We start from the raw sequence: 6,000 nt of genomic DNA, 5'->3' as shown, positions 1-6,000 counted from the left end.
TGATGGACTGGGGACTGAGCCATTAATCTTTATTCCTTCTTATCCAATTACAGCACCTATAGGCTATAGCGGAGCAAAGCAAAGTGGGAAAAGCAGAGCATTTGTGCCAACTGCCAACTCTCAACATCTAGAGGGGACGTAAAGGTACACTTCACACCAAAATGATAATTTGGTCATTATTTACTCACCCTCAAGTCTTTCCAAATCTGAATGCTGGGTTTTTTTTTTTTTTCAGTGGAACGGAAAAGTAGAAGTTTTTAAAGAATCTTTACGCAACTCTTTTCCATACAACAACAGTTCATAGTAACCACATCCATTATAAACGAAAAAATTCCTAAAAAGTTAGTCCATACAACTATATTTACACTATATTCCAAGTCTTCTGAAGTCATATGATATCTTAGTGTCAGAAACAGATTGAAAAGTTGTTTTCCCCTTTCCTTTGATTTTGTGCATAGGGCACAAAATATATATGCAAAAATAATTCTTATTTAATTTAAATCTAAAGGTCAGATTGAGAGGGGGTCAAATCATGCTGTTTGGAGTAGGCTCCAACAGAAGAGTATAACAGAACCGGCTACACGCTAGTGGACAATATCACTGTAATGGAAAAGAAAAAGATGAAAAAGTCATGAAAAAAATGGCTTTGGTGCAAAAAAATTACAAGTAGGCCTCATGATGTAAAAAGAATACAAATATGTATGTCTTGTCTATGATATGATCCCTATGATCTAGTGAATATGATCTAGTCAGTAATGATTGGTTTGAGGTTATTGGATCATGAGAGGTGGTAGAATGGGAATAGTGGAAAGCAAAGCAGTGTTTAAATCTGCTAGACACAGTAGACAATTAGGCTTAAATGCTGCCATTATCTGTATTGCCCAGCTGTCTTTGCAGAATGATTTCTGGTGGTATCAGATGGTTTTGGATGAGTAATCAGAGATCATGCTGTTTGGAGTAGGCTCCAACAGAAGAGCATTACAGAACCGGCTACACGCTAGTGGACAATATCACTGTAATGGAAAAGAAAACTCTAGTTTCCCTATAGCTTATTCCAATAAGTATCAACATTTAACTTTTTATTGATCATTGATGTTTTTTATCATGGTGCTGTTGCTGCTTTAGTGCAGTTTTACACATTACACATGGTAAAATCACTGTAACGGACAGCCTCAAGTGGCCTATTGCTTTATTTGAGAACAGACGCTAGTCTGAGCATACTAATAAAATCTGCGCAGAACAAACAAACCTGAAGTGGTAATAAGGTTAACAGGATGTGCAGGCACTTTACTTGTTTTTCGCTTCTTTTCTCCATGTATAACATCTTAATTAGGTAATTCAGAAAGGGTGTTATTAGATTATGGGAGCAAAAGCAACATCTTATTTGTGTGGATTGGATGTGTTATGGCCCTGAGTGTTGCATTTACTTGTTTATAGTGAACACAGCATGAATCCTGACATCCTCCTTGCCTAGACGGCATTATTCTTTGTGCACAAATGAGCCATTTTTGTTATCTCCTGAGAGGTTAAATCTCTGTCTCAAGGGATGTGCTCTTTCTGATTCTGACTCTTATAATGAGCAGAAAATCGTCAGTGTCTTTTTTGAAAGGATCCTCCAGGTGTGGAGGGGGGCGATAATTCACTGTTATGAATATTGTGCATTTGTCAGTGCCACTTTATTGCAATTTCCCCCTTTTACCTCAAATACAACATGCAACATCAGCATGAAAGCTTTTTGACATAGAATTTATCCCATTAGGATGTACAGTCATGCAAATTACATTCCAATTTACAAAAACCAGCTTCTCAATCCAGAATCACAAAAACTGCTTTTATATTTATCTTTTGGGCTTTTAGCTTGATTTAAGCCTCATTTTGTACATCTTTGCAAGACTACCCTGCAAATATGTTCTGACGTTCAGCTTTGCTCAATGCATTAACTGACAGATCAATGCCATCGTCGCAATTGCTTGCCCTTTTAAAACATAATGGCTTCTGTGTGTACAGCAGACAGTGATGTGATTTTATATAGACAGGTGTTCGACTATGAGAGGTTCTATCACAAAAGCACAACATTTTAATACATTTATTGTTGTTATGGTTTATTTTACTGTCACTTTATTTTTGCAATGAAATGACAATAAGAATACACTGTATTTCCTTTATTAAAGCAATAAATGAAGGTTATGGCATTATTGTTGTTTTATTTTTCTGTGAAACACAGGGGAAATTCTGAAGAACCATATGCCATGTCTAAATCTTCTCCAAGAAAGACCATAAGTAAAGGTCCAAAGGGCAAGTAAGTGTTTTTTTGTTTTTTGTTTTGTTTAAAGTGCCCCTATTATCCTTTTTCATATTTTACCTTTCATGTAGTGTGTAATATAGATGTTTGTGAATGTAAAAGGTTGGCAAAATTGCAGATAAATTGAGTTATTGTCTCCCAAAAGAAAGAATCGATTCTGAACTGCCTGAAATCAGTAATTCCAGTCTTACTTCCTGCACGAACCTACGTAGGCTTGTAACAAATTTGGGTTACACTTTATTTTAAGGTGTCATTTTTGCAGTGTAATTATATAATTAAGTACTGAGTAATATTAATTAACTGCATGTACTTACTATAGGGTTAGGGTAGGATTAGCATTTGGTTGAGGGTTAGTTACATGTAATTATGGATAATTTACTGTTATTACTATGGTAAGTTAGTGACAATAGTTAGTGGTTGCTTAAAGGTCCTCTTTGTTGTCTTTTAATCAACATTGTACTTCAGAGTCATTAAGACACTTTGAATCACAGGATTCATAAATACATTGAAATACATAAAACATATAGATACTTAAATCAAATCACAATAAATAAGTAAATAAATAAATCCAGAAACCGAACCATATGTACAGACATGCTCTAGCCTAATTCACACAACTGGCTGAACTCGAAAGTATACACAAATTAACTTCTTTATGACAAAAGCATATATGTATATGATATATATATGACATTAAAACATGTAAATAAACATTTGATATGAAAATTAATGAATTTAATAACTAACCTTAACAATAAATGAGAGAGAGACAATAGTTAGTGGTTGCTTAAAGGTCCTCTTTGTTGTCTGAGGATGCATCACAATCGTCACGGCAACTCCACTCTCTCAACTGTCAACCAGAATTCGGAAGATGCAGCTGAGCTGCCCAATGTAAACTCACTACAGTAATAAAACTTATATATATATATATATATATATATATATATATATATATATATATATATATATATATATATATATATATATATATATATAAGTAAACTGAAATAGACATAGGTAATGAAAGAAAGAAAGAAATATATACAAACAATCCAATATCCCTGTGACCCAACTAAATTCAGGGTGGTCACAACATGTAACATAATGTAACAAGGTGAAATAAAGTGTTACCCAAATTTGTATAATGCCCACCTATGGTCTTCATTAGCTGCCCTGTACATATATCTGACCCGCCCTCAAACACTTGAAGTGTTTTGTTGGTGTTGTGCACATGTCGAGAAGCCACTGTTTTCTTCACTGTGAAAGCAAATTCTCTTTGTATGCACTTCCAAAGGATGAGGACTCGGGCTCAAATTGATATGGTACAACTGACGTCATTGCTATTTTAATCTTACATTTTATATTTGTTGTCAATTTGGATAAACATTCTTAAAGTCGCTCTGTAGTCAATCATTTTATCCCTTAAAACTCATCTTTGCTCACCAAAATGACAATTTCAAATGCTTTTTCCTGTGAAAAAAAATCGCTTGAATGTAACTCTACACCCTTGTCTCATTAAGTATACGCGGTGAATATGCAAATGAGCCCCGCCTCCACCCAATTGCTCTGAGCTCAGAGATCCACTCGGTCAACTTTACTGTAGTAAATGCTGCAGAATGGCAAGTGGATATACTGCTTTAATTCAGCCATATATGTTTGAACCAGAAACTGATTCAGAAGAATAAGTGGAAGAGTGAATTATACAAGGTAGTCTACAAGTCGATGTATCAGAATGGTAATGTGTTTTATGCATCGCTCTCTACAACATTGGACACATAATGGTAATTGAATGATTAGCCTTTGGCTTGATACGTTATCAAACAGCTAATAATGTGTTGCTAATGCTACACAAACCATGTTCCCATTCGCCATCAGTATCCTTAGAAACGCTTTGAACAACTTAGAACGTCAGTGGAGAAAAGCATATAGTTCATAACATTGTAATATTATATCATATACATAATTCACCCGCTATATTGCTAAATGTACTCGATTTTTCATATCAACAGAAAAATATACCGAGATAACCTGGCTTCTCTTGAGACTCCCCTGCTTCACAGCAAAGTTAATGATATGCTAAAGCCCGCCGGCACGTTGACGTGATTGATTGATTACAAGGTAGTTTGTGACGTCAGAAACACTGGCGATTTCAAATCACATTTTTGAGACTGTCTTTGGTTCACGGCAGTTTTAAGGTGAAAATACTCAGCAGTGACTGTGCGTATGGTTTGTCGGTATATTAAAAATACCACATAGACTTATAAACAACATTAAAAATTTGATTTTCACCGGGGGGGTCTTTAAAACATTTAAAAAATAATCGGAATGTTTGGAACTTTTGCAGAACATTCAAAAATAACATTTTCAAAACTTCATGAGAACAATAGAAAAGCGATGGGAATGTTCTTATTAGCTGGGATGTTTCAACAGCATCTTCGTAAACCGATGCTGTTCATTGCTCTCTTGCACAATAAGATTAAATTATGCAGTCTGATTATGTAAATGTGCTACGACTCTATTAATGAGCCCAGTATTAGTCTTTATCCTTTATCAGATGCGTACAGCCTATTGTTGGGACAGTCCTGTTCATATCCTGTTAGGAGTGTCTGCACTAATTGGCTCCCTTATATAAGAGAAACCTGTGGGAGACTGGTTTCGGATTGTCAGATGTGTAGAACAAACAAACAGCAGAGCCCGGCACGGCACAGAAATAGCTGGAAACAAGCCGTCCCTGAGGAGCTTTCAGCACAGCCACCAGGAACAGCAGAGACCAGATGAAAGCTTGGAGAGATTCCCTGTCCAACATCAGAACATGTTGACGGAGTGCAGAGCTTGGGGATTTAGCCTCTCGTGCAGGCCACACTGTTGAGGGGTTAATAGATGTTCGTTTCCCAAAAAAATAGCCTTCCTCTTTGGGAATGGATTAGAAGAGCTTTTGATACAAAAATGCCCCTAGTGAGACAAAAACAAATTGGTAAAACTGCCTTTCTTGCTTCATCTCTGAGACAAAACCACTGCTCAACAAAACTTGAGTATTATGAGTTTTATCTATCTATCTATCTATCTATCTGTCTGTCTGTCTGTCTGTCTGTCATTTTATCTATCTATCTGTTTGTTTGTGTCTGTCTATCTGTGTCTATCTATCTGTTTGTCTATCTGTTTGTTTATCTATCTGTGTCTATCTGTTTGTGTATCTATCTATCTATCTATCTATCTATCTATCTATCTATCTATCTATCTATCTGTCTGTCTGTCTGTCTGTCTGTCTGTCTGTCTGTCTGTCTGTCTGTCTGTCTGTCTGTCTGTCTGTCTGTAATGTTATCTATCTATCTGTTTGTCTATCTATCTGTTTGTGGTTCTATCTGTCTGTCTGTCATTTTATCTATCTATCTGTTTGTGGTTCTATCTATCTATCTATCTATCTATCTATCTATCTATCTATCTATCTATCTATCTATCTGTCTGTCTGTCTGTCTGTCTGTCTGTCTGTCTGTCTGTCTGTCTGTCTGTCTGTCTGTCTGTCTGTCTGTCTGTCTGTCATGTTATCTATCTATCTGTTTGTGTCTATCTATCTGTTTGTGTCTATCTATCTGTTTGTGGTTCTATCTGTCTGTCTGTCTGTCATTTTATCTATCTATCTGTTTGTGTCTATCTATCTGTTTGTGGTTCTATCTGTCTGTCTGTCTGTCTGTCATTTT

Source organism: Abramis brama, assembly GCF_963993115.1.
Source record: "Abramis brama genome assembly, chromosome: 8".
NCBI classification, from domain to species: Eukaryota; Metazoa; Chordata; class Actinopteri; order Cypriniformes; family Leuciscidae; genus Abramis; species Abramis brama.
This window is presented reverse-complemented; position numbering follows the sequence as displayed.